Consider the following 21,773-nt stretch of genomic DNA (forward strand, 5'->3'; position numbering starts at 1 on the left):
AATGATCCAAGTACACACACTATAAAGGTTTATTTGAAATCAGAAGGGGCGTCTGCTGCGGGCGTCTAGCCGACGAAGCTTTAATTTGTTGACAAACGTCACAACAAAGGACATACTGCTTTGTCTCTTTATAGAGACCAGGCTACCATTAACGAGCCTGTAAAAGTGAAATTGTGGCAGCCACACCAGCATGTGCAGGTGCCGCCCCTCATGTGCTGCAGAAATGAATCGAGGTCTCTCAATTTTATTGGGCATTTCACGTACACCAATGCCTGGAATGTTAACAACAGCATTTAGCGCACTACTCAAGCAGTAACTATATTTAGAAGGAAATCCTTTAGGAAAGGGCGTGCCATCAGCCGTAGCCCTTATGGCAGCCGAAATCTCTGTGTCTGGTTTGGAACTCGAACAAGTCACTGCGGCCACAGTGGCGACAGCCACTGCTGACTTCGCGGCTTCATCAGCCAAAGTATTCCCAACAACGTGTATTCCAACGCGCTGGTGTCCAAGTGCATGTACAATATGGACCTTAGGAAGCGTTTCTTTCAGATCCGCAACCTTACCCCACAACAATTTGTGTTTAATGGTGTTGCCTTTAGAATCTCTGAACCCATTCAACTTCCAATAGTGTAAATATTCATTGAAAGACTGAACACAGTAGTAGGAGTCACAGACCAGCAAAGTTAAAGTCGCCGGATCCGCATGTTCCAATGCTAACAATAGAGCTTTGAGCTCAGCCAGCTGTGCTGTACAATCTCCCAAGGTTTGAGTATAAGTATGTCGGGGGCAAAACACTTCCCCCTCCATAGTGCCGTTCACCACCGCACATGCAGCAGAATATTGTTGTTTAGTCCCAACCGCCGGTTGTGCAGAGCCATCGGTATACGTGACCATGTGATATTGGCCAATAGGCAATGTGCCAGCAGGAACTGGGTACTCCATTTCATATTGAAGAAATTCTTGAGTCTGCAGTTTAGGGTCTAATATGTAATCTACATCAGTGGCAGTCAAAGACAGTGGCCCATTGTATCCATCGCGGGTGTAAAGCTTTCGAATTAGGAACACTCGCTTTTGTAACAGCCTCTAAGGCTGGAATCGGGGAAACGACAATGATGCGTTGGCCGTGGGCAAGAGGTCTTTCTTTAATCACAGCCATCTGTACTGCAGTGAGTATTTTCTCAGTCTGTTCAAATCGTTGTTCTGCAGCAGAATACAAGTGGGATTTGTATGCAATCGGGACTGTCTCACCCTCATTAAAGGTGACATACGTAAACCCATCAGCCCCAGGTATCACCCTGATGACTAAATGCGTTTTATTGTCCCGTGTGTGTAAATGTTGAACTGCTAAGAGATCAGTTTGCAAATCTCGTAGTATATGTGTATGCTCAATCGTCCAAAATCTACTAGAAAAATTCGGGCGAATCAACTAGTATAAGGGTTTTATACGCGTAGCATAATCAGGAATGTAAGTTCTGCCAAAATTCAGAAACCCCAACAATGATTGGAGCTTCCAAACCGTATTAGGAGGCTGCAATTGAGCACATTTCTCCCAAAAATGTGGCGCTAAGCTCTTGCCCTCATTCGACAACTCATATCCCAGGAAAATGATGCTAAGGAAGGCAATCTTTGATTTCTTAAAATTAAACTTATAGCCAATTTCAGCAAACCCCACAACAATGCGTGTTACACGCCTTAGATGTTGCAGAATCTCATCATCTGTCAAATATATATCATCAACATATGATAACGCTTCAGGGTCCAACTCGTGCAGAATTTCAGTAACACGAGCCGAAAATAGTCCCGGGCTATTCTTATACCCCTGAGGCAAATGACAAAACTTTTTCTGAGAGCCAAACGCACTGAAACTGGTATAGTCCCGACTTTCGGGCGCTATATTTTGGCAGAAAAATCCATTCGAGATATCTAATGTTGTTTTGTATTTTTTACGCACAATATTATTCATAAGCGCTGCGCTGTGTGAATTCTGTATTGCATATGTGCGTGTATGTCCATTTAAATGTCTGTAATCCACCACTATCCTATATGAATGGTCCGGTTTAGCAACCGGAAATAAGGGATTATTCATCGGTGAGACACAGGGTTCAATTACACCCTGGTACTCCAATTGTGTAAAAATTTTCCTAACCGATGCCCTTGCCTCAAATTTGATAGGATACTGCGGTTGTGGCTGAGGTTCGCCCTTTATTGGAATTAAATGATAAGGTGATTGTCTATCCCACCCCACGTTATTTCTATATAGGGTGGGGGCCTGTGCTAGAGCCCATGTTTTACTATAGGACTCCGCTAGTTCTCTCGGAACAAGTGGTGAGAAGGAAGGTGTAATAACCTCCTCCCCAACCGGACAGTCGCAAACAAAGTCAGGTGGCCAATCTTGTTCGTCCAGCAGAACGTCATATGATTTTACCACATGGTCCCAAAAGATGGCGTGTACAATGCGGTCAATGTCCCCTTCTAATCGCAGAGTTACTTCATATACTCTATCAGGATCAGAGACTCACATATCTGCCGTTTCGACTTGTATGAAGTCATCAGTTGCTTTCACCTCCAGATGCTCTTGAAGGCTCCGGCGAACTATTGTGACCTCTGCCGCGCTGTCTAACAGTGCTAACGCCCATGTCTTGTTCGTCAAGAGAACTCTCTTCTTGAGCAGCATGTCTAACTGAGACTGCTGCCACTTTCTTCTTTTTAAATTGTTGTTTTTGTTGCAGTGGTTTCTCTTCTTGTTTAATAGAAACCTCAGTTGAGTGTTGTGAGTCCTGTCTCGGTTTCACGTACTCAGTTCTGCGCTCAGACCACCCACCTCTCTCACTTCTCTTGTCCGAGGAGTCCTGAAAGGAATGAGATTGGCGTGTATCAGTATATTGATATCTATCAGGCGTCTTCAAATTATCCCTATTTCTGAGATTCTACCTATTCTGCGGGGTCTCTGGTTGCGGAGACTGTCCCCCATCTTTCTTAGGTGTTTGCTGTATCTTTTCCCGGTGCTTTTTAGTACCCTCAGGTTGCTGTTGTTTAGCATTATCCTTATTATTTTTACCCTCTAATTGGGGTTTTTGTGGTCTAGCCCCTAGGCTATCGCGACCAATACTGGAATATGTTTCTGCTATTATTCTCGGGAGTTCCCGTTCTTGATTAATCTGCGGAACGTCCCGAAGACGCATTCGCACTGCTAGTGCTACTGCCTCTCCCTTGAGATTACTCAAAATAATAGAAGAAACGGCGGCAAAATTGCCCATCAACTGCATGCCTAAATCTAAGACGGGGGCAGCCCCATATTCATCTTGAATTTGTTTAAGTACCTCCGGTAAATTAGCTAATGTCGGTGTACCGTGTGCCGTAGTGTAGAGCGCCGCAAACACCGTGCCCCAGGTATTACAATGATCCACAGTAGGAACCATCCCATACGGCAAACACATCATCAAAATTCTATGTTTATCCTGAGGTCCCGTATGTGGAAATACTGCTTCCAGCGTATAAATTTTTTGCGCCAGCCAAAATGGAGTTTCCTCACGTTTACCTGGTACTTTACCCATCACTGAATGTACAGTGGCCGGATTAATACCCGGAACCACTGCTTGTGGGTGCGCCGGAGCAGCACGCGCTGCATTAGTATTTAATGCCTGCATTACAAACTGAACCAGTCTTCTGTATGTAGTTGCTAAGTCTATATATAAACGACGCACGTCAGCCACTGCCAAATTAGCAATCGCAGGATATGGTGTGTAAGTAGCCAATAAAGGCCAGGTCGGACCATCATTACTCAGTGGACCTAACCTTACTTGTGCTATTGTGTGTGGGAGGGCGCCATCAAGCCAATTATGGTGTTCTTGATAAGATAAAGGTATCTCTAAGTATGCATAAGCCCTGTACTGCCCAGGGACATTCGCAACAGTGTATTCGTGAAAAGTGTTTGTACCCCCATCAACAGCTGGAAATACGACCCAAGAATAAAAAAGTTCTGTTCTATAGGCTGCATGGGCGTCCACCACAAAAGTGACCGGACCCCCCTGGACCGTCAGTCCATGTGCTATCAGATGTCCTCTCATCTTGAATTTGTTTAAGTACCTCCGGTAAATTAGCTAATGTCGGTGTACCTTGTGCCGTAGTGTAGAGTGCAGCAAACACCGTGCCCCAGGTATTACAATGATCCACAGTAGGAACCATCCCATACGGCAAACACATCGTCAAAATTCTATGTTTATCCTGAGGTCCCGTATGTGGAAATACTGCTTCCAGCATATAAATTTGTTGCGCCAGCCAAAATGGAGTTTCCTCACTTTACCTGGTACTTTACCCATAACTGAATGTACAGTGGCCGGATTAATACCCAGAACCACTGCTTGTGGGTACGCCGGAGCAGCACGCTCTGCATTAGTATTTAATGCCTGCATTACAAACTGAACCAGTCTTCTGTATGTAGTTGCTAAGTCTATATATAAACGACGCACGTCAGCCACTGCCAAATTAGCAATCGCAGGATATGGTGTGTAAGTAGCCAATAAAGGCCAGGTCGGACCATCATTACTCAGTGGACCTAACCTTACTTGTGCTATTGTGTGTGGGAGGGTGCCATCAAGCCAATTATGGTGTTCTTGATAAGATAAAGGTATCTCTAAGTATGCATAAGCCCTGTACTGCCCAGGGACATTCGCAACAGTGTATTCGTGAAAAGTGTTTGTACCCCCATCAACAGCTGGAAATACGACCCAAGAATAAAAAAGTTCTGTTCTATAGGCTGCATGGGCGTCCACCGCAAAAGTGACCGGACCCCCCTGGACCGTCAGTCCATGTGCTATCAGATGTCCTGTGAGCGGGTGTCGCATATTAGGTGCTATATTCACTACATTAGGATTCGCCATTTGTAAAAACAGCACCAGGTCAGAGAAGGCACACCAATATTGGGGTTTTCCTTTCAAAGTTCAAGCTTGAACAACCAACCACTAAGTAATAGGATGCCTATCCCGTGGTGGCGGAAATCCTCAGCCCCACAGACGTCTCCGCTTACGGAACCGAGGAGTCAATATATATATGAGACCGAGAGAGTTAGCCAGACCCAAAAATTAGAGCCTGACCAATCGTTGGCGGTGCCATGTCGCATGGGCTCTCATTATCCTAAATGAGACTACTGGATTTCTAGGCAGCAGGATCAATAACGGTGTGGGGGACTGAGTCTGACCCACGTGTAAGGAACTCTGTCACCCTAAATCCGGTTTTGCTCCGGCTAACTAGCAGTGCCTCATTTCTCCCAAAGGGAAGAGATGATTGGGCAGCCGAGCGCATGACATCTTTGGAACTTCTCAGGGAAGCCGTGGTCACTCAGATCCAAACCAACTCTCTAATTTACAGTATGATCTCATATACAAATGACAAAGGGAGTATAGGTTTTATATAATGTTTTAATAAAACGACTGCATTTTAGATAATAAGGCGTGAGCCGCAATAACCAGAACCATACAACACAGCAGGATTGAAATAGTCACTAGGAGAGTAAAACATAAGAACAAAGCTATCATCGTGTCTAATAGTTTCTACTCTCCCTCTGCTTGTTCTATCTCGAGCACAGCATGTTAAGCTTCTAACTTGCCTTTCTGAATCACTGGGGAGACATCAGCCCTCATACCTGAGCAAAGGCCTGTGATCTTGGTTCAGCATCTGCAACGAGGCAGTCAGCGTCTAGTTGTGGTTCCCTGGTCGGAATCTCCCTCTTGCGTGTATTGGGACAAGGAAGTGTTTTATAACTAACATGTCAGCGTGATCACAAAATGTCCCTACGCAGGAATGCCAAAGACTAAACTCCTACCACGTCTATCGGCAATGTACCAGACTATATCCTTGACTGAAGCACAGAGTGATCAAGAATGTGTTATGGAGAACTCCTGTGCTGAAGTAAGCTAAACAGTGTGATATGAATATAAAACAAGACAGTAGAACTGGCTATTTGAAAAATAACAGTACGAAGCCTAATAAAAAGCATTTCGAGCAAAGTGCACAGAGGCTCTAAGCTGCAAGCAAATGAATAAAATACATCCAGGGCAAAGTGCACAAAGGCCTAAAGCCTGAAGCTAATGCGCAAAGGATATGTAAAACTAACCACACTACACCATGGGAAGCAAAAGAGTTTCTCACTATTCAAATTCTTGGTAAATAACAAGCCATAACCCCTTTGGGTCCTGACAGAGAAGTGGGAAACATTATATGCCCACTAGATGAATCACAATGGACTGAGGATATATTAGCATCCAAGATCTTGGCAATGTTGGCGGTCTTGGCTCACATTTGACTGGAGCAGTTTTGATATTTTCATGTAGTGTAGAGTGTAGAGTGGGAGGAATGAGAGGGGGGTCGAGGATTGAACTGTCCAAGGAGTATGATTGTGTTGTGCATGATAATGTATGTGATGTGAAAATGCCCAACCATAAAGAAAAACTGGACATGTGTTTATCATTGTTAGAAATGGGGTCTCTAGTTGGCAGTGGTTTGCACCCTGTCCAAGTAGGGACCTTCACCCTAGTCAGGGTAAGGGATCCACACAGCTAAGATAACCCCTGTTCACCACTGTGGTAGCCTGTCATGAGCAGTCAGGCTTATCTCAGAGGCAAGTGGTAAATGTATGTACACACACACACACACACAGATAGTAACACAGTGAAAACTATACAAAAGTACTCAGCACCAATTTAGAAAAATTGCCAATATTTATCTGAGTAAAACAAGATTAAAACTACAAAACTCCAACATACACAAACAAAGAAACATATTTTTGAAGAGAAAATCTCAGTAAAGCACTTAGAAACACTGTAGCTCCAACTAGGGCTATCACAACGTCATTGATGGAGTCACTCCCAACAGTCTGATGCCACTCACAAGGGAGTGTGGTCTGGTAATGGAGTCGCATGGAACCCAAGGACAGTACCTTAGAAAACGATGAGGAAGCAAAGACGTTGCATGGAGTCGGGGAGGTGAGGTGTCGCTGGAGCTGGTGCGGCGTCAGTTCCTTACTGCTACCAGGGAGGTGAGATGTTGATTCCTTATTACGAGGCAGAGTAGGTGAGGCATAGGTTCCTTACAGTTGCAGGGGAGGTTATGCAGCGGCGGTGGTGAAGTGTTGGTTCCTTACGATCCGGCGGGCCGACGAATCCTGCAGGTCAAGACGTGAGGTGTCGACTTTGTGGTGCCGCGATCACACCACGAGGCCACAGGTGCTGTGGCAGAGTTGGGTGTCCCAGACATCAGAGACATGGCTCTCAGGACTTATGCTGTGGTGGGATTTCAGGGTCGCTATGACGGCATCAGGCCTTACGCATCGGTCATTACACTCAGTGGGTACCACAGCTCTGGTGCAGGCAGCAGCGCTGAATCAGACAGAGGTGCCATTCTGAAGTCACTCTGGAGTCAATGTACTTGATTTTCTCTGGGTTTCACCAGAACTCACTCCCAATGGCCCCGAAACTGAATGTGGCACCACTTGGTGTGTCAGGACTCTCAGCATGAGAGCCCAGGTGCTGGCAGATGAAGTCTTTGATGTCCCTGAGACTTCTAACAGGAGGAAAGATCAGTCCAGTCCTTTTACTCCCAGGAAATAAGCAGCAAGCCAGCAAGCAAAGCAACAGACAGAGTGGTAGTCCCTCCTACAGCATCTAGTGCTTCTTCCTGGCAGAATGTCACCACCACCACCACAATCAAGTGAAGGATTCTGAAGTTGTTGTTTCAGAATTCCAATACTTATACTCCTTTCTGACTTTGAAGAAGGCGAACATCAAAAGAAAGTCTATGTAGTGCACAAGACCCTGATGTTCCTGCCCTGGCCCAAGACACACTCTAGGGGAGTCAGAGACTGATCTTTGTAAGGACAGGTACATCCCTATCCAGGTGCAAGTGTTAGCTCCTCTATACTCCAGCCCAGGACGACCCATCAGGATGTGCAAGGCACATCGCAACTCCCTTTGTGTGACGGCCTAGAGTGAATTCACAAACAGCCCAACTGTCCTCCTGACCCAGATGTGTATTCCACAGCCAGGCAGAGGCACAGAATGGTTAAGCAAGAAAATGCCTGTTTTCTAAAAGTGGCATTTTCAAACTCCCAATCTAAAAAACAACTTCACCACAAGATGTATTTTTCAAATTGGGAGTTCAGAGACCCCAAACTCCTCATCTCTATCTGCTCCCAATGGAAAATTAGACTTAAAAGATATTCCAAGGCAATTCCCATGTTACCCTAGGGAAAGGGAAGGCCTTGCAGGAGTGAAAAGCGAATTTAGCAGTAAATCATTATCAGGATATGTAAAACACACCAGTATATGTCCTGCCTTTTAAATACAGTGCACACAGCCCGTGAGATACTGCAGTAGCAGGTTGGAGACATGTTTACAGAGCTAATCATGTGGGTGGCACAATCAGTGCTGCAGCCCCAATAGTAACATTTTATTTACAGGCCCTGGGCACATTAAGTGCACTTTACTAGGGAATAAACTATGCCAATCATGGGTAAACAAATTACCAACCGAATTTAGACAGAGGACGCTTGCACTTTAGCACTGGCCAGCAGTGGTAAAGTGCCCAGAGTCCTAAAACCAGCAAAAACGAAATTCAGCAACGGATCAAAAACAGGAGGTCAGAAGATAAAAAGACAGGGGAAGCAGTCTAAGAGCTGACAGGTCTAACAGGTGTCTGCCCCGCCGCTGAAAGTGGGTAGAACTACCAAACCTCATGGGAGTTCTCATCACTAAGGCAGAAGAACCTGGACAGACCATCAGCATTGGCGTGTTCTGTGCATGGGTGGTGTTCCACTGTAAAGTCCATTCCCTTTCAGGAGATGGACCACCTCGAAAGTTTAGGATTTTCATCCCTCATTTGCATTAACCATCAGAGAGGCCTGTGGTCTCTCCGAACCCAGAAGTGAGTCCCAAACAAGTACGGTCCTAGCTTCTTCAGCACCCAGACCACAGCAAATGCGCTCCACCTCTGTTCCCGGGGAAAAAAAAAAAACTCCTACTAAAGAAGGCTACAGGTTGATCACGGCTGTCTTCATTTAGCTGCGAGGGCACAGCTCCCACGCCATGTGCTGAGGCATCTGTCTGCACCACAAACTATTTGGAGAACTCAGGAGCCTTAAGCACGGGTTCTGTGCACATGGTCTCCTTCAGGGTGTCAAAAGCATTCTGGCATGCATCTGTCCACTTCACTTGAAAGGGCTGCTTTCTGGAAGTCAGCTCTGTCAATGGGGCAACAATGGTGCCATGCCCCTTGATGAGTCTCCTGTAGTACCCGGTGAGACCTAAAAGGGCTCTCACCTCTGTCTTGTCTTGGGGGGTGCCCAATCCAGAATGGTGTCAATCTTGGCTTGTAGGGGAACCACTTGGCCGCTCCCTATCTGGTGTTCCAATTATACGATAGATCCCTGCCCTCTCTGGCACTTACTAGCCTTGATAGTGAGGCCTGCACTCTGCAGAGCCATAAACACTTCCTGGAGGTGGTACAAGTGGTTCTCCCCGCTGAAGTTGAAGACAGCGATGTCATCCAGGTAGGTGGCACTGAAGTTCTCCACCCCAGCCAGGACCTGGTTGACCAGCCTCTGGAAGGTGACAGGGGTGTTCTTCAGTTCAAAGGGAAACTGGTACTGACCCTCTGGCATTGAGAATGATGACCTCGCCTTGGCCCCCTTGGTTAAGGCGATCTGCCAGTACCCAGATGTTAGATCAAATGAGCTGAAGAACTTGGCAGCTCCCAACCAGTCGATGAGCTTATCAGCTTGGGTGATGGGGTGCGTGTCAGTCTTAGGGGTGGCACTAAGCCCCCGTTAGAACCTCAGTTCAGGTGTGACACCGGGTGGAGAAGCCTTGGGGACCAGAACCACTGGGCTGGACCAAGGACTGTTGGAGTGCTCAATCACCCCTAACTCCAGCATCTTAAAGACCCCCACTTTGATGCTGTTCCTCACTCTTTAAGACTTGTGCTTAACAGGTAGGCTTTCCACAGTGTCAATGTCATGGGTACACCATTGGGTGACCCAGGAGTGAATGACAACATGGAGGCAAACTATCCCAGCAACTAGCGACAGTCCTACTGATGTTCTACGGTCAGAGTAGGGGAGAGGTTCACACCCCTTACTGATCCATCCTGCTCATAGACAGGGGGTCGGGGAATAGCTCACCCTCCTCTTCCATCCCGTCATCCATGACCAAGAGCATAGTCAACTAAGACCTCTCAGAATGTGGCTTGAGGCGGTTCATATGCAAAACCTTCAAAGGGTTCCTAGGAGTTTGCATGTCTACCAGCTAGGTGACATTGCTCTTGCACTCCTTCACCTCAAAAGGCCCAGACCAATGGTCTTGGAGAGCACAGGGCTCTACAGTGGCCATCACCTACACCTTCTGGCCAGTCTGAAACTCAACCAGTGTGGTATTCTGGTTGTACCAGCATTTCAGATCCTCCTGGCTAGCTCCCAGATTCTCTTGGGTGGGTTTCCGGAAGGCCAGCATGTAACTGAATACATCCTGGGGTGGCTTCTTAGGAACCTGCTACCATCACTACTTTACCAAACTGAAAGGCTGTCTCACAGGGTGCACATACAGAAGTTCAAAAGAGCTGAATCCAACCCCCTTTTGCGGTACCTCCCTGTAAGCAAACAGCAAGCATGGTAACAGGACGTACCACTTACGCCTCATGGGTTTTGAGAGACCCATAATCATGCCCTTTAGGGTATGATTGAACCTTTCAACCAACCCATTGCCTTGGGTGTGGTAAGGTGTGGTGAACTTTTAGGTAACACCACACGCCTTCCACATGGCTTTCATGTATTGACATGACACTGGAACCCTAGTCAGATACAAACCTCTTTGGGGAAACCCATGCAGGTAAAAATCCCCATATGTGCCCTAGCCACTGTGCTTGTAGTCACTGTCCTCAGAAGGATAGCTTCTGAATACCGGCAGGCACGGTCCACCAAGTCCAAGATAAACCTGTTGCTCATGGCTGTGTTGCGATCCAGAGGCCCCACAATGTCAATGCTCACCCACTCCAGCGACAGGGGGCTGAAGTTCCGGCAGCGGCCCATCTTGATCTCCATGTACGCCGATGATATTGCATTGTATGTGCGAGAGCCCGGTAAAAATTTGGATGTTTTGCTGGATGAAATTGCACGGTTCGGTGAATTTTCGGGTATAGTGATTAACTTGTCTAAATCTGTGGTGCTGCCTCTGTCGCCTGGGACGGTGGGCTTCTTCTCCCAGTATCCTATTGCATGGGCGGATGGCCCAGTGAGGTACTTGGGAATCTGGCTGAGCTGTGACGTTGAGACGCTTTGGACTGCTAATTATGGTACTGTCATGTCCTGGCTGGAGGATAGGATTGAGTTGTGGCGCGCCTTACCACTGTCGCTGATAGGACGAATTACCATTGCCAAAATGATAGTGCTACCCAAAATCTTATACTTGTTTGTAAATCTCCCCCTGGTCCTCACAGCGTGCTTTTTGAGGCGTCTCTGCTCGGCCATGATTCATCTGGTTTGGGCGGGTCGCCAACCTAGAATCGCATGGGAGAAGTTAAGGCTTCCGTTTGAATTGGGCGGACTTGCCGCTACGGACATGGAGCTTTAATACTACTGTGCACAGGCCCATTTTGCGTATTATTGGATCTGCCCTGTTCGATACATGCTGCATCTCGCCCCTGAGAATGACGCGGTTTGGCCAGATGACCTGATGCAAGTGTTTGGGGGCCTGTCTCGGCCTAGATCTCGGAGGGTAGATACTGTGGCGTGCACTGTTGGGGCATGGCGGGAACTTCTGAAGCGATCTGGTGTGCGTGAGCCATTTGCGCCGTCGATGGCGGTGGCTGCTGTGGCAGATGAGCGGATGTTTCGCGACTCGCAGCTGCGGGCCTATCTTCGAGACTCTGACTTGTCTTTTTTGGGGGACTGGTTTGTGGATGGGTGGCTGATCTCCCCGGAGGTGTCACTGCGAGATGGCTCTGAGAGTGCGCTGCACCGGCTATATGTACTGCGCGTGTGTGCGATGCTCCGAGCCCGATACTCTGGTCTTCCGGCGTCTTCGGCGACGAGTCGGACACTGGAGGTTGTATGGAGTGCACAGACGCTGACGAAGCTTGTCACCAAATTGTATGGTTGCATGCAGGATCAAAGGGGTGGGCTTGCAATGTCTGCTAAGGTGAAGTGGGAGGCTAAGGTGAAGTGGGAGGCGGCTATAGGAGTAGCAATTTCTGATGAGACATGGAAGAAGTGCTGTGCGCATATGAGGGCGCTATCACCAAACTATCGGCTGTGGCTAATTCACTTTAAGTTTCTGCAGCATCTTTACTATACTCCTCGTGGCCTGTGTGCTATGGGGCTGCGGGCAGATGCTTCTTGTGAACGATGTCACGCTCCGGATGCTGACTTTTTCCACCTGGCATGGCAATGTGAAGAAGTGCATGATTTCTGGCTGGAGGTTACGCATGTGATTGGGGAGATGACTGGGCTTGAGCTGGCTCCCTCTCCTGTGTTGGCGCTGTTGGGCAGTATGGGTGCGGTTCCGCTGGCTCAGAGGAGACTGGTGGGCATGTTGCTGCTTTTGGTGAAGCGCAGAGTCGCGATTTGTTGGGGACGTGGCCGGCCTCCTCGGGTTACTGACTGGTTGCATGATGCTGCTTTTTGCCAAGAACAGCTGGAGACTTACTGGGAGTTGGCGCCTGAGGGCTCTATGCCATGAGATAATTGGGCACCTCTGCATGCCTATTTGGAGATTGCTTATTGAAAGATACGCGCTAGATTCAATTGACACGCATTTTGGGAATGGTTTGTGTCTCCCTGCCTGTGAGAAGATGCGAGCTGTGGATGTTTGCCAGTGCCGACTTGCCCGTTCCGGCTGCCTTGCTATATTTATGTTAGTAGAACTTGTTCTTTGCTCCCCAAACGCTGACAGCTATTGTTTGAGACCCATAAACTTGTATTGTTGCGGTTCATCTGTTTGTAACAATGCTGAATTTTGTTACACTTGAGTTGGGGTCCTTGGGCGATGATGATGATATGGAAGAGGGGACTGTTTCTATTGCTGTATGTTCAAACTTATAAATACATAAATAAATACAAAATGCTCACCTACTCAAAAGGGGTGCTCAGGACAGGAAACAATTGAAGAGGAGCCTTGCACCTCTTCCCAGATTTGCCACTTGCTTGGCAGGTATGACAGGTCCTGCAGAATGCATCTGAGATTTTCCTCATTTGGGGCCAATAAAAGTGGTTGACAAGCTTGTCCAAGGTCTTGTCCTGCCCCAAATGACCATCCAATGGCACATCACGATCCAGACCCAGAAGGAAGGCTCTGAAACACTAGGGTGCCACTAGCACACAGGCTGCCCCAGGCTCAGCAACCTTAGGATTGCTATACAGGAGATCATGCTGCCAGTATATCAAGTGAGATCCAGAGGCATCACCAGCTGCCTGGGTTTTGCCCTGCGTCTCAAGCCCCTCAAGAGTGGGGCACACTTTCTGCACTGTGCAGAACTCCTCCCTGGTGGGAATTCCTTCCCGCTGCCAATTGGTCAACTGAGGCAGGTCTCCCAGTTCAGCTACTTCTTCCCCTGTAGTTTCTCTGGCATCCCCCTCAGGTTCAGCCTCCTGCTAGACTGTGGGAATCACAGACGCAGGCCTGCTGCACCCTTGCCACTCCTCCTCCTGGCAGGCACCTGGGCCAATATTTCAGGCTCCAAGATCTTCTGATAACCCTCTCTAGCAGCCATGGACTGTGTGGTCATGCACACCCACTCTGGCAATCCTAACATCTCAAAGTGTGACCTGAGCTCTACCTCCTTCTAGGCGGTATGCTCCAGGTCATTCCCTAGCAGATAGTCAACAGAAATGGATGGATTCACAGCTACCCTAAAGGAACCTGAGACCGGATCCCCATTCAAAGGGAACCTGAGCTACCAAACATTGGTGCTTACTGTTGTCTTCTGCTGGAACCTGGAGGACCACATTATGATTACCTGCTCCTGAGACAATGGATGACAGTGGACAGGTGACAAACTGGCTCTTGTGTCTCTCAGAGCCTCCACCCACCTCCCATTGATGGTCACCCACTGATTGTACTTCTTAGTGTTGTCAGGCATGAGGGTTCTCTGGACCACCTCAACCAGGGAGACTAAGGCTAACTCAGCTGGCTCCCCACCACTAACTCAGATCAACTCCTCCCAAAGCACTACACTAGCCACCCCATGTGATTGCCCACCAGTGGGGGGGGCTGTGCCCACTTGGGACACTTGGAATCCCCCCTGAAATGCCCTTCCTGGTCACAGGCGAAACACCTCAGGGATCCCTTCCCTGCACATTTCCTGTAGGAAACCAACTTTTCTTTTCAAACGGGGTTGGGAAGCTTTACCCTAAGAAATGGTTTAGGGATCTTTTGAGAATTCCTTACTTTTATCCTTGTCCTCCCCTGCTTCTTCTGTTGGGGACCCTGTCCACCCTTGGCTGAGTCTTACATATACAATTTCTTTTGGACCCTGGTGCTGAGCCAGCGGTCTGCCTTCTTGGCAAGCTTCCTGGGGACAGTAAGCTTGCTGTCAATCAAATGCTGGCACAGCTTTGGAAAACAATGACTAGACAAGTGCTCCCATGCAATCAAATTGTACAGCCCCTGATAGTCAGTTAGCTCGCTGGCCTTCACTTAACCATCCCGTGCTCTGCAGAAAGAATCAACAAACTCCACCCAAGTTGAGAACCAAGTTTAGCACTCTTCCTAAACTTTACCTAGTAACTCTCTGGGGTAAGACCATACCTCCTGGTCAGTGCATCCTTCATGGCAGGGTACCTCATCTGAATCTCTACGTCTAAGGCCAACACAGTGTCCTTCTCTTCCACCAACAAATACTTCCACAGGACTACCCAACAATCTCTCTCAGGGACCCTGTGCATACTAATCACCACCTCATAACCTCTGAACCACTGTTCTATGTCATCCCCCACAACAAAATCCTTCACCACATCCTTGGGTATATGCACCTTCCCCTCAGACCACAATGTAGTACCGCTGCCATCATATGTGCTGGACCTGGTCTTTAGATCTAGCTCCTTCAAGGTCAGCTCTTGAGCTAAAAGCATTTTCTTCTCCTTTATGGCAATTTTCGTTCTACACTGCAATGAAGCTCCATCCCATGCTTCAGCTTGAGGTTCTCTAGCTTCATTTGGAGCCTCCTAGCCTCTCACCTGTGGTCTACTTCCTCTCGGGTCAGACCTCTTGAGGAAGCACTGCTGCTTGCCCTGGAAGTTGCCTCCCTCCCAGGCAGATCCTGGTTATTTGCCAAATTCTCATGAGGCCTTTAATGGGACACTTAAGCTCCATACAGAAATTTTTAAGCTGAGGCACCAAACAGGTTTCCAACCTCTCCTGCTTAAACTCCAAATCTGCAGCAACTGCTGATGTCTCCCTGCACTGAGACACGATTGTAATAATCCAAAAGTTGCAAAGTTTCAAGAAGGCAAAGAAAAGGTCAAATAAAAAAATAAAAAACAGTATGTGGTTGTGTAATGGTCTGCTATATGGAAGTAGTGTACACCAATCACTGTATGTTAAATACAAATACAATCCCTATCCTCACCCTTGATCACCAGTGTTAGAAATGGGGTCTCTACTTGGCAGTGGTTTGCACCCTGTCAAAGTAGGGACCCTTGCTCAAGTCGGGATAAGGGAATGAAACAGCTAAGCTAACCCCTGCTCACCCCCTTGGTAGCTTGGTATGAGCAGTCAGGCGTATCTCAGAGGCAATGTGTAAAGTATTTGTACACACACACACACACACACACAGTAATACAGTGAAAACACAACAAAAGTTCTCAACACCAGTTTAGAAAAATAGCCAATATTTATCTGAGTAAAAAAGACCAAAATGACAAAATCCCAACATATACGAGTAAAGATACAAATTTAAAAAAATGTAATTCCAGTAAAACACATATAAACACAATACCTCCAACTAGGGCCATCACGACGTTTTTGTCAGAGGCATTCCCAACAGTCAGACGCCACTTGCAAGTGAGTACGGGCTAGTCACAGAGTCATATGGACCCCAGGAACAGTACAATTGAAAACGATGAGGAAGCAAAGACGTTGCATGGGGTCAGAGAGTTGAGGCATCGCGGGAGCCGGTATGGCGGCAGTTCCTTATTGCTGCTTGGGAGATGAGGCATTAGTTCTTTACTGTGAGACAGGGAAGATGAGGCGCCAGTTCCTTACGGTTACAGGTGAGGTGATGTGGTGTTGGTGGCGAGGCATCAGTTCCTTGATCTGGCTGGGTTGAAGAATCCAGCAGGTCAAGATGTGAGGTGTCGACTTCATAGTGTTGTGATCATACCACGGGGCCACAGGTTCTGCATCGGAGTCAGGTGTCCCGGATGTCAGAGACACAGCACTGAAGACTCAATCTGTGGTGGGACTTCGAAGGCACTGCGACAGTGTTGGATCTGCAGCACTGGTCTCTACACTCAGTGGGGACCACGGCTCTGATGCAGGCAGTGGCTCAGAGTCAGACAGCGGTGCCGGTTCCGAAGTTGCTCTGGAGTTAATGTACTTGGTTTCTTCTTGGTTTCACCATTACTAACTCCAATGGGCCCAGGGGCTGGATTTTGGACAACTTGGTCAGGACTCTGAGCAAGAAAGCCCAGGTGCTGGCAGATGAAGTCGTTGATGCTTCTCAGATTTATAACATGAGGAAAGCTCAGTCCAAGCCCTTGGAAAACCTTTGGAAGCAGGATGCAGAAAGCAAAGCACAGTCCTTTCACTCTCAGGACAGAAGCAGCAAGCAGCAGGCCAACACAGCAAATTAACAGGCAGAGTGGTGGTCCCTCCTACAGCATCTAGCTCTTCTTCTGGGCAGAATGCCCTCAGTCCAGAAGGATTCTGAAGTTGTGGTCTCAGAGTTTCAATACTTTTATGCCTTTCTACCTTTGAAGTAGGTAAATGTCAAAAGAAAGTCTTTGTAGTGCACAAGTCCCTGCTTTTCCTGAGCTGGCCCCAGACACACTCCAGGGGGCTAAAGACTGCTTTGTGTGAGGACATGCACAACCCTATTCAGGTGGAGGTGTCAGTTCCTTCCAGCAGTCTAGCCCAGGAAGACCCATCAGGATATGCATGACACATCTCTGCTCCCTTTGTGTGACTTTCTAGAGTGAATTCATAAACAGCCTAACTTTCATCCTGACCCAGACGTGTACTCCACAGCCAGGAAAAGGCACAGAATGGTTAAGCAAGAAAATGCCCACTTTCTAAAAGTAACAAAAAAGGATGATGGACAGAGTTCTGAACAATGCAAACACTCACCCCCAGTCACAGATCTGGGTTTAATCCATTGTTCTTTGCTCACCATGCCACCCCATTTCGGACCCAGCCATATGCAAATCAGTCTTGACCCTGTTCCTCATGGGAAAAGTCCTGCCCGAACTGCCAGGCCAGGTCCTCCTGGACCAGAAACAAGCATCCTGGGACCGGTTTCAGGGTATCACCCTTCAATAGCCAGGCTAGCTTGAATCCAGTGGCACAGTGAGCACGGGACCCATGTCTGGGCATACCCTTCCCACTTAGTGCAACTTTAGCAAGACAAAAGGATGATGGACGGAGTGCTGAACAATGCAAACACTCACCCCCAGTCAAAGATCTGGGTTTAATCCATTGTTCTTTTGCTAACCATGTCACCCCATTTTGAACCCAACCATATGCAAATCAGTCTTGCCCCTGTTCCTCATGGGAAAAGTCAATCAATCAATCAAATAATTTCTTAAGCGCACTACTCACCCAGTAGGGTCTCAAGGCCCTGGGGAGGGGTGGGAGGGTGCAGGTTACTGCTCAAAAAGCCATGTTTTAAGGTGCTTTCTGAAGGTTAGGAGGTCCTGGGTCCTGCGTAGTTTGGGGGGAGGGAGTTCCAGGTTTTGGCGATGAGGTGGGAGAAGGATCTGCCGCCGGAGTTGGTGTGTTGGATGCGGGGGACTGTAGCGAGGGCGAGGTCGGCGGAGTGGAGCTGTCGAGTTGGTATGTGGAAGTTTACTCGTTCGTTGAGATAGGCCCGTCCAGTGTCGTGGAGGGCTTTGTGAGTGTGGATGAGGACTTTGAAAATGATCCTTTTGTTGTTGGGCAACCAGTGTAGGGATCTGAGGTGGGTGGATATGTGTTAGTGGCGAGGGAGGTTGAGTATGAGACATGCGGCTCCGTTCTGTCGGAACTGCCAGGCAAGGTCCTCCTGGACCGAAAACAAGCATCCTGGGACCGGTTTCAGGGTATCACCCTTCAACAGCCAGGCTAGCTTGAATCCAGTGGCACAGTGAACACGGGACCCATGTCTGGGCATACCATTCCCACTTAGGGAAAAATTAGCAAGACAAAAGGTTGATGGACGGAGTGCTGAGCAATGCAAACACTCACCCTCAGTCACAGATCTGGGTTTAATCCATTGATCCTTTACTCACCATTGCATTCCATCAATCTTCTGTTGTTTTTGCACTTTCTAAAAGTGGCATTTTCCAACTCACAATCTAAAAACCAACTTCACCAAAAGATGTATTTTCAAATTGCGAGTTAGGGACCCCAAACTCCAAACCTCGATCTGCTCCCCAAAAAGGGAAGGTTTGGACATGGCAAGTGGGTGCACATGCCAGGGCAAACTGGCAGTAAAAACTACACATACACACATGCAGACACTACAGTTGCAGGTCTGAGGCATGTTTATAGGGCTAATCATGTGGGTGGCACAATCAGTGCTGCAGGACCACTAGGAGCATTGGATTTAGAGACCCTGAGCACATATAGTGCACTTTACTAGGGACTTACTAGTAAATCAAATATGCCAATCATAGGTAAACCAATTACCAATACAATTTAGACAGGAGGCACTTGCACATTAGCACTGGTCAGCAGTGGTAAAGCTCCCAAAGTCTTAAAACCATCAAAAACGAAATTCAGGACAGGTTAAAAAAAAGAGGTCAGATAGCAAAAAGACAGGGGAAACCCCGGCAAGAGCTGAGAGGTCTAAGAATCATATTCTAGTTAAAGTGATACTGAGATCAGTGAAGATAGGGTCCTAAATCACACTCCTGGGATTGCTGGATGAATAGAGAGGTCCTCAGAGAATATACGTGGGAATAGGCCTGCTCCTGGCTAAGCACTATATTATCCATTAACTAGAGATCAGTCACAGACCCTTCAATAACTGATTGGCTTTAAGGGGCAGACATTTGTGCCTAGGTGGATGAAGTGTTCTATAGGAGCAGGTGATGACTACAGGAACCTTTACCTTTTCGTGGAAAACAGAAAGTAGAGCAAGAAGGTGTTCAGAAGCACAAATTATTGATCATTGTCAAACAAATGGTGCTATATGTAGAATGGATACCATATACTCTCTCAAAGCAACATTGAAGTGTACCAGTACCAGCATTTTGCTATAGTGGTTCCATATGACAAGAATTGCATCTAAATCTAATATGACAGTGCCATCATTTTTCCCAAGTACTCCTTACGCCAAGCATGACCTTCAATATGCCATCTTTTTGCAAGGTGCAATGACACACTTGCAAGCGCAATGCACTCACACATGCTTACTTGCATTCACTCTCTTATTCTCATTCACACCCCTTTACTCCAACATCTTCACACTTTCGTACTGCTTTACATTTATTCTCACTCTGTTTCACTCACACATTCTCACACAGTTAGCTCACACTCACTCACTGCCTCTCTTAAAAACATGCACACAGTCTCAAACGCTCCCACTCACTTTCTCGCTTCCCTTCGCTCCTGCTCATTTTCACACTCCTGCGCCCTCATTCACCTCAGTCAACTCAGAACACTAACTTTAGTGTCACTGTTTTTCATTCATTCTGCCTCATGCACAGTTATACTGTAACTTACTGCCACTTTGTCCCCCTCACTCCCACATCATTTCCTCTCATACACACACACCTGCAGCTATTCTCTTTCTCTCACTGATTGCTGTTACTTCTGTGTGCCTGACTCAGCCAGGAGGCAGAACTGACTGCCATGTCGGCGAGGGTCTTTGGGAATCCGTTCATGTCAGAATTACAGCTCCCCATATCGGACACCTCCTGAAATGCATAGAGTACTGCAAAATAAATATGACACACACCAGAATTAATGTACTGTGTGTCAAAATAATTATGGTACTTGACAGAGTGAATCTGAATTGAATCAAAACAAATATGAAATCTGACAGAGTGAATATGCTACTTAGTAATTAATATGAATAACACACACACCAAATTGAATAAGAAATATACTGAAATATATATAAATCATACTGAAATTAATATGGCCCTCACTGTAAACAATAAAGCAATCACTGAAACAAATACAATATTCACCAAAAAGAATGGGTCATTTCTTGAAATGATTGACTTATGCCAAGAGAAATATGACATACATTGAAATTAATATGACAGGTTGAAAATAAGATAAGGTTCTGAAATTAATATATTATATCCTGAAAAGAAAACAATGCACATTGGAACTAATACAATGTACACGGAAATGACCATTAAACATGTTGCAATGATTGTGAATTATGTTGAAATGAATATTACCAAGATGGTAACAAATATGAGACACACAGAAATGAATAGGAGATGATTGAAAATGAATATCTCTTGTGTTAAAATTAATGTAATCTTATTGAATTGAAGTTGACATGCCTTCAAATGAGTATGACCAAAGCTGAAATTCACAAGACATTTGTTAAAATGAATATGGCACGCCTTGAAATTAATATGAAACATATTAAAATTAATCTGATATATGTTAAAATTGATAAGTTGCATCTTAAAATTAATATGACAAGTGTTAATATAAATATGACATCCATTGAATTTTTTTTTAACATTGATTGAAAGGAATATCACACGTAAAAATGAATATGACATTAGCTGAAATTAATATGACCTTCATTGAAATTAATTTGACATGTTTTAAAATGAATACGAGTAACGTTAAAATGATCATGACATTTATCACCTTGAATATGGCTTGCATTGAAAGTGATATGATATACATTGACATGATTACGATATATGTTGCAATGGATATGATTAATGTTAAAATTAAGAGTGTTAATATGAATGAAGCATCCATTGAAAGGAATACAATACATGCTAAGATGAATATGACATGCATTGAAACAAATATGAGCTCCAACAAAATGAATCCAACATGTCTTAAGCTGAATATGATCAATGCCGAAATTAAAATGAAACTTGTCAAAATGAATATGTTATGCTTTGAAATTGATGATACACAGCAAAATAAATACTGCATATATTGACATTAATTTGACCTATGTTGAAATGGATATGAGCCGTGTTAAAATGATTATGACAGGTGTTAAGGTGAATATGACATCCATTGAAATGAATGACATTCATAGAAAGGAATAAGACACATGTTAAGATGAATATGAGCCACTTTGAAATTAATATGACACCTGGTGAAATTAATATAAACCACATCAAAAGTAATATGACATTTTGTAATATGAATATGACACTTTTTGAAATGAATATGAAACTGTGAGATAAATGTATCATGCTTTGAAATGAATTAAGCACATATCGAAATGAACATAAGCCATGTTTAAATGGATATGATTGCTGTTTAAATGAATATGCCTTGCTCGTAAATTATGTTGATTTGCTTTAAAATTAATATTACATATTGAAATTAATGTTACATATTCTCAAAGGGTATCATATGGACTAAAATAAATGAGCC

This window comes from Pleurodeles waltl, chromosome 4_1 (genome assembly GCF_031143425.1).
Source record: "Pleurodeles waltl isolate 20211129_DDA chromosome 4_1, aPleWal1.hap1.20221129, whole genome shotgun sequence".
Lineage (NCBI taxonomy): Eukaryota > Metazoa > Chordata > Amphibia > Caudata > Salamandridae > Pleurodeles > Pleurodeles waltl.